Here is a 10,946-nt window from a genome sequence, read left to right on the forward strand (position 1 = left end):
TTCCTCTTTTCTGTTTGATTTTCAAGTGAGATGGATTTTTCAAGCGATTTGTGTGGTTCCAAACAGTTTGGTTTTGTTCAATTTGCTACTTTCCAGGTTGTCCAGCTCTTTGGAGAGAGCTGTCAAAGATATCTTAGAGGAAACAAAAGGATGGGGGGGATGCCCAAGGATGCTAAAAGGAAAGATACAAAGATTTTTTTTCTTGTCTGTTCAGCTGACATGGGATCTACATATCATTTAGCCATAGAATCATCGAGTTGGAAGAGACCCCAAGGACCATCCACTTCAACCCCGTTCTGCCATGCAGGAACTCACAATCAAAGCACTCCCTGGGACAGATGGCCATCCAGCCTCTGCTTAAAAACAGTCTCCAGAGAAGGAGACTACACCACACTCTGAGGAATTGTGTTCCACTGTCAAACAGCTCTTACTATCAGGAAGTTCCTCCTAATGTTAAGGTGGAATCTCTTTTCCTGAAGTTTGCATCCATTGCTCTGGGTCCTATTCTCTGCAGCTGCAGAAAACAAACTTGCTCCTTCTTCAGTATGACATCCTTTCAAATATTTAAACAGCTATCAGGGATTAAGATATTGTTGGAACATCACTCCCAGTCACTTCTGGATGCTCAACAATGGTTCCGTTTCATCCTGGAGAGAAGTGACCTGTGGAGTGCCACAGGGTTCTGTCCTGGGCCCAGTGCTATTCAACATCATTCTCAATGACTTGGATGACAGAATTGGGGGCATACTTATCAAATTTGCAGATAACACCAAATTAGGAGGAGTAGCTAATACCCCAGAAGACAAGATCAAAATTCAAAATGACTCGAATAAAATGGAAATCTGGGCCAAAGCTAACAAAATGATATTCAACACAGAAAAATGTTAGGTTCCGGCATTAAGGGCAGAAAAACAAAATGCATGGATATAGGATGGGGAATACCTGGCTCAAGGAGACTACATGTGAAAGGGATCTAGGAGTCTAAGTAGACCACAAGTTGAACATGAGTCAACAGTGTGATGATGCAGCTAAAAAGGCCAATGTGATTCTAGGCTGCATCAATAGAAGTATAGTGTCTAGATCAAGGGAAGTAATAGTGCCACTATATTCTGCTTTGGTTAGGCCCCACCTGGAATACTGTGTTCAATTCTGGGTACCACAATTTAAAAAGGATGTTGAGAAACTGGAGCGTGTACAAAAGAGAGTGACTAAAATGGTGAAGGGCCTGGAAACCAAGCCCTATGAGGGAAGACTCAGGTAGCTGGGTATGTTTAGCCTGGAGAAGAGAAGGTTAAGAGGTGATATGATAGCCCTGTTTAAATATTTGAAGGGATGTCATATTGAGGAGGGAGCAAGCTTGTTTTCTGCTGCTCCAGAGAACAGGATCCAGGACAATGGATGCAAGCTGCAGGAAAAGGTATTCCACCTCAGCGTTGGGAGGAACTGCCTGACAGGAAGGGCTGTTTGACAGTAGAACAAACTCCCTCGGAGTGTACTTGGGTGTCCTTCCTTGGAGGTCTTTAAACAGAGGCTTGATGGCCATCTGTCGGGTATGCTTTGATTGTGATGACCCTTGTGGTGTCTTCCAAGTCTATGATTCTGCATTTGGGATGTGGTTGACTCACCACTGCTAAGAGGAAAGGGAGGGAGGTCATGCTAGAATGCTACATTGGATCGTCTTTGCTGATAAAATAGTTGAAATTCAATATCAAAGCAGCAACATTTGGTCCGGTTTTTTTTTTACATGTAAACAAAAGTACTTTGTAGAAGCTTTTTTTTTTTTGAGAATGATCACATTCTCCTGCAGTTGCAGCTTTCTTTGAAAACAACCTGTCTAAAATATCCCGTTGAAAAAGCTTCAGAGGGGCTATACAGATTAGTGTGAAGGCGCCAAGACGCCACCCCTTTTTGTCCCGGATTGAGGCTACAGCAACTGCGCGCCATAGCCCTGAACCAACCTTCAGAGGACGCAAAAGGGAGTGGCAAAACACAGCTCCTTCTTACGTCCTCTAAACGTGCCATATCTGCCACAGTGCGGCGTGATAACTGTCATTATATTTAATGAGACTTGAGCGTCCACGGATTTAATGAGACTTGGTATTTCCACTGGGGGGGGGCGGTTCCTGGACCCAAACCCCAGCAGATACTCCAAGGGCCCACTGTACTGTGGGTCTTCAGTGATAGACTGAGTGAGGGCATCTTAATTCAGACAAGACAGAGGTGTTCCTGATTAGTTGAAAGGGGAACTGAATAATCAAATAGAGATTCTGCTTAAACTGGATGGGATTACACTTCCCATGAAGGCACAGATTCATAGTGTCCTGGATTTGACTGCACCTGGTGGACAGGAGTGTATTTGAAGAATTAAAGCTAGTGCACTAGCTGCCCCTTTTCTTGGAATTATCTCATCTGGTTACAGTGACATCCCATTTAAAATACAGTTAACACACTGTATCTGGGGGTCCTTTTGAAAGGGATCAGAAACATCAGTTGGTCTGAAGAGCTGCCACCAGGTTATTGACCAGAGAAGGCTACAGGGAGCCTATGACCTGGTTACAATAGCTCCACTGGCTACTGGTCTGGTTCTTGGCACAATTCAAAATGTTGAGATAAAGCTTATACAGTCTACCCTTCACAGTCATGTGGGTTAGGGGCTGTGACAGACAGGATTAGTCTCTTATTCCTCCTTAGACTAGCTCTCAGTCTCACCTTAATGAAAAGCCCTGCTCCTGTCCTTTCCTCAGCATTGTCTTCTGCCCACCCTTGTCAGATACCCCCTTTGCATTAGAGATCTTGGGGCCCCAGAGTTTACTGCAGTGTCAGAACAGGTTAGTGTTGCTGATAGCTTGTTTTTAAATAATATGCCACACAGTGATTAAACAAACTAACTTTTATTGTAATGATTAGTTTGAGATCTTTTAATCAAGTTTCAACTCAATAACCCTTTAGTCATGTCAGGTGTCAACTCAAGATTATATAATAAATAGATGCCCTTCAGATACTACTTCTCATTTATCACATCACAACAAACATCCCCTCCCTTCTGAAGGTGCTGGCTCGGACCTTGCTTGCCCCTCTCTCTAAGGTCCCCCTCTGCTGACTCTCTTCCCCATTTAAGCTGACAGTTTTTCCCCTCTTTAGGAGTTCGTAGCCCTCCCATCAACTTCCACCATGATAGATAGGACCCTTTGTCTGCCCAGCCACTCAGGCTATGTTGGGTTACAGCTTATTAGGCAGGTGGTCCAAAGGGATCTTCCTCAGAGGGGGACAGGACCCCTGCAAAAGTGGGGAAAAAATGAATATCCACAACATGACCTATAAATCCCTACATGGTTTAGGCCCAGACTATTTGAGAGACCATATCTCCCCATATGAACCAGCGAGAGCCCTATGATCCTCAGGAGAAGGCTGCTCCCACCCTGTAGAACTCCCTTCTGTGGGAAGCTAGACCAGCCATCTCCCTGCTGGCCTTCCGCCAGCAGATAAAAACGTTTCTATTATGTAGGCAGGCTTTTTAAAAGTGGAAGCCTGGGTTTTTTGGGGGGGGGGGGGTTGTTTTAGATTGTTTTGTAACTTTTGTATTTTTAAATTTCAATTTAGTAGTGTTTTGATTAGGTTATTTTAATTGTCTTTAAACATTTTTGTTTTAATGTATTTTTATATTGTGAATCACCTTGGGTCCCTTTTGGGAGAAAGACGGCATAGAAATTAATTAAATAAGTAAATAAATAAAATTAGATAAAAAAATAAATGTGTCCTTTCCTTGATTGGACCCTCTTAGGAGTGGTGAGGGGGCAGGGAGGGGAGATGGGTGCCACTGACATGGTCTTGCAAGGCTTGCTTGCTGTCCCTACCTCTTTCTCTGTCCCCTGCTCATCCTTGCTGCCTCTTTCTTAGCGCCTGCTTGCCTTTCCTGCCTCTTTCTCCATTACCTTGCCTTCTCTTCCTCCATGAATGTTTGGCTCCCCTGCTTCTTTCTCCACACCATCTCACCCTCATTGCCTCTTTCTCCCCCACCACTCACTCCCACTGTCTTTTTCTCCCTGCCCACTCACCTTCCCTGCTTCTTTTCCCATTCGCCAAGCTCGACTCAGGCTTGCATCCTTCCGAGGTCGCTAAAATGAGTACCCAGACTGTTGGGGGCAAATTAGCTTACTTACTAATTAGCTTACTTGCTGTTCACCGCTATGATCTTTGGAATAGCGGTATATAAATAAAACAAATTATTATTATTATTACTCACCAGATTGGAAGGAATCTTCATATTAAAAATCAGCCTTATCTCAAGGTTTGGGGCCTCTTGATTTAGTGAGTGTAAAATACAGAAAGATATATTCTACAACAATGGGAAATGTTATAGACAGGGAGAGGGCTCTACTGATATTAAATGAAGATAATTAATCCTTCTGACATGGTCTCTTTTAGGTGTGGGGATTAGCTTTGGTTTCTCAAGAAAGCCTTCTTATTACTGGTTCTGCTGACAGTGAGCTGAGGGCCTGGAACATCAGCTTTTTCCAGGAAGTAAGTGTTTAACATATAAATAACTTCTTGATCTTTTGTGTTACATGTATGTGTGTGTGTATATATATATATATATATATATATTTGCATTTTATCAATTATTATAATACATTATTATACTTCGTTGAATGCTTTATGCATAAATATGACATATAAATGTAAAAAGCCAAATAATACTTCTTTGTTCTGCTACATTTGCAATTTGTTCCATATCCAATGGGTTGTACTACTGGCTGCCTTGCATTAACTTAAATTCAGAGGTTTTATTACTGCCCTACTTAGGAAAATATCATTTTCTTACTCTGGTTTCATAGTTCTTTGTAAAGCCCCTGCTTTAACCTCATAAGTAAAACCAGTCTGTTCCTAGAATCTATGTGTATATACAGTCTAAGAAATCCCTTTAGTTATTAAGCTGCCTTCAGTTTTTCTTCCATCCTCAACTTGAGAAAAATAGGGGATTGGAACAGGTCTTGTAGAATGAAGCCAGCTGTCAGTTTGCACTGGATGGCCAAAAGTACCGTATATACTCGACTATATCGACCTCATGTATAAGTTGAAGGCAGGTTTTGGGAACAAAATTATGGATATTGCCATGACCTGTGGATAACTTGAGGGTAGAATTTGGAGGCTCCTTCAGTGTGTATGTGTGTGCGGCAACAGAGGTGCTTTCTGTACCGGCATTTGGGACGTCCTATTTTAAAAAAGGGGCGTCTCTTATAGACGCCCCTGTGCCTAATACGGACTCCGTCCGTACAAGATGGCGCCGGCCCTTCTACATGGCCGGCGCCATCTTTGCGTATCGGACGCTGAGCGTCCGTACGCGTCGCGTCCCTTGTGACGTAGCGAGTGCGCCCCTGGCGCCTCGCTACGTCGCAAACGCAACTGAAAAAGAAGCTCCATTTTGGAGCTTCTTTTTCTGTCTGCACGGGAGCCGCGCCGTGTGGAGGCTCCGGCTCCCCTGCAGACTAACCGGCGGCGGCAGACCACTGCAAAGCGGCAGTTTGTATCCCGCCAGAGACTCTAATTGAGTTTCAGCTTTCATTTCATCCTTCATTTCCCAGTCAGCGGTTGGGAGAGGGATTCTGTTTGTTTATTTAAAAGCAATCAATCACCCAAGACTTTCTGCTTGGCATAAGAGAGAAATAAACTGCTCTGTCGACTGCATGGGGAAACCTGAAAGAGCTGCTATCACATTACCATACTGGCCCGTAAATAATTTCTCAATTTATAGACAAGTATATACAGTAAGTCTTTAAGATGAAGCATTTGTACCTTATTAATAGTCACAAAATCCCTGTTTTCAGTAGATGTAGCAGTGCTGAAACTAAGGAGCTGGCCAAGCAGAGAAAAAACTGGTCCATTCCTGAGTTTTCCTGGCTCCCAAAGCAGGACAAACACTATATGGCTTAGGTCCAGATCATTTGAAGAACCGTGTCTCCCCATATGAACCTGCCAGAACTCTAAGATAGTTGGGGAAAAGTTTTCTCTCGGTCCCGCCATCATCACAGGGTCATTTGGTGAGGCCATGAGAGAGAGCCTTCTTGGTAGCTGCTCCCATCCTGTGGAACTCGCTTCCATGGGAGGCTAAATTGGCCACCTCCCTCCTTGCTTTTTGATGGCAGGTCAAGACATTTTTATTTAAGGAAGCATTTAAAATATAAGCACGCCAAAGTGGTTTTTATATTGAGCATGTATATTGCTTTTTAACTTCCAGTATATTTTTAATGTAAATTTATGTATGTATAAGTTTATTAATGCTTAAGCCAAAGGCCATTCGCATAATATATATTTAAAACCAATCACAAAATTTCAATATTGCAAAATACTACATCAGTTAATTAAATAATTAACATCCAAATCTTATACTTTAAATTTAAAAAAGCAATTCCAAACGATTAACTAAAACATCATTAAAAACAACTTGATGGATTAGATAAGATCGTCCCCATGGCAATCAACTGCAATGTCTGCTGTGACTCTAGCCCGAATTTTGATTGAATGTAAATTTACATTGCTTTTAGATGATTTTTAAATTTTATTGTAATGCTTTCTAAATCTTTGAGCTGCCTTGGGTCCCTTCATGGACAAAGTCAGCATATAAATGAAATAAATAAATAAAACAATAAATAAACAAACAACTATGAACAAACAGCGTCAAGCTGCTCTGCTCAATTATTTTTTGCCTCCCCCATGCATGCGCACCATTGCACGAACACACTGTGACTATCAATTACTTACCTTATCCTGCCTAGCGGACATTCCATTGGATGCTCCATGTGTCCAGCTACACAGTTGTACAAGCACTACACCACCTTAGTGCACCTAGTGACACATTTACAGAACACAATGATACATGCCCCCTTCCCCCCATTGACCCCCATGGCCCCTTTGTGTATGATTTTATTACATGCATTGCATTATTGGTGCTTGCAGCTGCATCTTAGCAGCTGTATCTCACCAGGCACCAGGGACATACTCCAGACCGCTTCCGTAAGCCCCCTGGGCCTTCCTGCATTCATGTTGTGCTTTTTATATGCTGGAGCGACAATGCACATTTTCCAAGTTGGAGCAGAGCAAGAGGCTTTATGTTGCTCTGGCTTTTCACCCTGGACTACATTTTCATCCCTGTTTCGCCCTGTTTCAGCCTCATCCATCGTATGAACAGCTGAGGCCTGAAATGGGGTGCAACTGCTTTTTTTTTTTTTTTTTTTTTTTGCCAGTGTAGACAACCTCTAAGTGTCTGACTACTCTTGTTTCAATTTGTGCCTATTAAGCATCACTTGTTTCATACAGTACTTGTGTTTGCCTCTTTGCTTATTTTGCTTGTCTGTACTTTGGCTTTATGTCCAAGCATGTCTTGTGCATATTGTTCCATTTTGTACTATTAAATTGTTAAATCAGAAATGTTCTATTTTGTACTATTAAATTGCAGAAATAATTGCAGTGGGAAGACAGAATTTAGAAACTAGGTCCCAGTCTTCATTCTAAGTTTAATTTACATTTTTTATTTAACAGGATGAAGATCCCAGTGAGCCTGAATATAAAAGAATCAAAGGATCTGCAGAGAGAATAAAAGATCCTACTGAAGAGGACAGGATAATAGATAAGGATGAGACCCAGCAGCAGGTATATTTTCCAAGCAGTGAAAAGGTCAGCAGCACACTCTCAGCCTGATAGGCAGCAATGGTACAGAACTTTGTGGAGCACCCTCTAGTAAGAGCAACTCCTGAGAAAGTCAGTCCCATTCTTGCCTGCTGCATTTTTCTCTTGCTTCTCTTTGCTTCACAATCCCTCTCCCACATATTAAGTATATAAATAAATAAATGAATATTTCTGAATGAATTTTTATGTGTTAAAATAATTCCTTTCTGAAGCAGGTGTATATTCTCTGTTATTATGAGGATACATTTTCTATTATCAAATCACCTGGGTCATTTCCATTGCTTTGAAATGCTTGTTCAGCTGCCAAATTGATATAAATAGAAAAACAACAACAAAAGCAACTGTTTTGTCCCACCTTACCTGTACTAGTGAAAATCAGCTGAGATAATGTCTGAATCAATCCCTTACACATCATTTTTGTATGATGTTGACAGTGGTATCTGCTATGCGATCTGGGCAAAGCAGCAGAACAGGTGCTTTTGCTTTTGGACACCTTACATTATAAAGAAATAAGCTAAATGTGTTTTGGAAGGAGGGCTTGTTAATTATTTCTGCAGATATCTATAGGGTCCCTGTTGATGGACACCAGGCATCTTATGTTTGGTGGGCAGATTTGGCCCTGCTAAATTATCATCTCTAACTGCAGCATGTTATTTCTTCCAGTTGGAGTGAATGGCAGTGGGTGCAGTGGACCTGTTGTTGGACTAGCCATCTGCAGATTGGAGCTCCTGAGGATTGTCCTGTCCCTTATTAGTTCATGTCAGAGCGCACACATATCTGTGTCGACACATAAGTCACTGCCCATTGACTAATATGGGCTTGAGCTCCCTTGTTTTTTCCATCCATGGGGAGCTCCAGAAATCCTGTGGATGGAAAAGGTGTATTGTATTACACTACATTGTAAGAGATTGATATACAATTTTACAGTGTTCTGTACAGTTTTCCATACTGTGTCATTCTAAGGGTCAGGCTAGATTCATGGGTTATCCGTATTTGTTCATATGGATAAGACAACTTATAAAGAGGAGAAGACATAAAATGTATGTATGTAAACCATATATACATGCTGTATTCAATATGTAAATTATACCTCCCATGAAAAATACCAAAATATGGGGGCAATAATGGACTTAGTGCCCAATTTATAAAAATTACCCAATCACATGCTGTCAAGTGCATGAGAATAGAGAAGGGATGGAAACTTGCAGCTTCCAGAATTCCTCACTGTTGACTGTACCAGCTTGGATTGCTAGGAGTTGGCAGCGTTGTTGGTTCTCACATGAATTAAAAAAAAAGGGTACTGATCTGTGCTTATGATGAGTTTTGGCAAGTTGTCAGTGACATCCCAGATATATGGGCACTTCCCAGTTCATCCGCTCATGCTGGCACTCAGGTGCCTCTGAGCCATGGGTCCCCAACAGACAGCACCTTTCTTTTCTTATAGTTGGCTGTTACATTGACTCCTTCCTTGGCATGCAGGGTAAAGAGCCAGTAAGGCGTGTTACAGACCGCCCAGAAGGGGCAGTCTCGCGCCGCCGCCAGTTGCTGCGTCCGGGAACCGCAGCAGCCAAACCGTGCGGTACCCGGACGCAGCAAACAAGAAGTGCCAAAATGGCGCTTCTTGTGCCCCAGATGGGACGCCGCGAGGCGCTACTCGCGCACTCACGGCATCAAATCCAGGGCGCGGCGTGCTGACACTAAGCGTCCAGCACGTAAAGATGGTGGCGCCCGTGTGTATAGGGCGCCACCATCTTTACATCCTCGTCACGTGCTAGAGGTGAGGCCGGTATGGATGCTAGGTCCTCGGCCAACCCCCAGCACGTGACAGGGGCGCCGCAAAGGCTCGTCTGTAACGGGCCAAAGTTCGTTTTTCCCAAAGAGAATTGAACTGCCAATGCTGTAGGCAGGTCCTAACTGCACTTTGACTGCTCGTACAGTGTAACTTAAAGAGAGAGGATCATCTTCTATCTTCTTAGAAATGTTTTTGATGGCTTGAATATGTTCACGTTATATTTCTTTGTACTTCCCTTTGCTTCCCTTTCTTTTTTAGGACATTCTGAGTTGCAGCAAATCTGGCTCTATCATGCGGGAAGGAAGAGACAGAATTGTTAGTCTTGGCACTGACCGGACAGGGAGGATTCTTGCTTGCCATGTAAGTTAATAACATGTGAATTTCTCACGAGGTTAATGTTTGCCTTGAGCACTTTGCTATATTGAGTTTTCTAGTTCAGAGAATTCTGCAACTTTGTCTGTTCTTTTTTAAGGGAACAGATTGTATTCTGGAAGTATTCCATGTCCTTAGCAAGGAAGAGATTGACAAGAAAATAGAGAAGAAGATGAAGAAAGCAAGGAAAAAGGCCAAGTAAATGATTATTAGATATATATTTCATTTTTATGTACTGACAATGGACTTATTCCATGTCAGAGTACAGGTGACAGATTGTGAGCATTTTGAATTCACACTACAACTTAGTGCCCAGTGAATCCAGAATTTACTACCAGAATAAATTATAAGTTATAGCTAATTTTAGAGTGTGGTTTTTCAAGTTGATTTTCAATACATAATTGTAAAAATTTCAAACTATTCTTTCTAATCCTCTGTATATGCACTATGTAAGTAAGGCTCCTTACTTTTGTATAACACAATTGATAAAAACCTTATTTAATTGTACCATTCCATAAATACTTAGTCTACCTAGCAGTCTTGGTATGGGACTTTGGGGATTTTATAGTCTCAACACTGTAATTTCTGCTGGCTTCTTAACATACATACTGGACAAAGCAAAAAATAGCTTAATTACATTAGAGTTTATAGCACAGATGAGAAACCTCCATGTCTGCTGTAACAAATTCAATTTTAGAAGGTGCCTGCAATAACTAGGTGACAATCTCGCAGATAACTGAACCTGGCTAAGATTGTTTGCCTTGTTTGTTTGTAATATCAAATTCTGAAACAAACTGAGATTTGAATTTAAATGTTTTAACTCATTTTTTTCTCTTCTGTTCTAGGCAGATATCACATCTGGAGGAGGAAGAACTTGATGCTAATATAGAGTGTAGTCTGCAAGAAAGGATTCAACGTCTCATTAACATCAAAGCCTCTGCAAAAATTAAGTGAGCAGGAAGAATTGCCTATGATGGTCACAGTTTAGATTTTTCTGCTTATGTTAAAATTACAGTGCCGTCTATGTACATGGTGGTTTACACAGTATGTATACAAAGGGGAAAGTCCCATTGGACTTTACAACATAACCATTGACTGT

At 41.8% G+C, this 10,946-nt stretch overlaps 1 long non-coding RNA gene across 1 annotated transcript; it reads left to right on the forward strand.

The window, feature by feature from the left end:
* The first annotated feature begins 4,400 nt into the window (after positions 1-4,400).
* Positions 4,401-10,818, forward strand: LOC121923571. The gene is made up of 5 exons (XR_006102399.1): positions 4,401-4,521; positions 7,537-7,647; positions 9,734-9,835; positions 9,948-10,045; positions 10,693-10,818. It is a non-coding gene; the product is annotated as an uncharacterized LOC121923571 (long non-coding RNA).
* The last annotated feature ends 128 nt before the right edge of the window (positions 10,819-10,946 follow it).

This window comes from Sceloporus undulatus, chromosome 2 (genome assembly GCF_019175285.1).
Source record: "Sceloporus undulatus isolate JIND9_A2432 ecotype Alabama chromosome 2, SceUnd_v1.1, whole genome shotgun sequence".
Classification (NCBI taxonomy): domain Eukaryota; kingdom Metazoa; phylum Chordata; class Lepidosauria; order Squamata; family Phrynosomatidae; genus Sceloporus; species Sceloporus undulatus.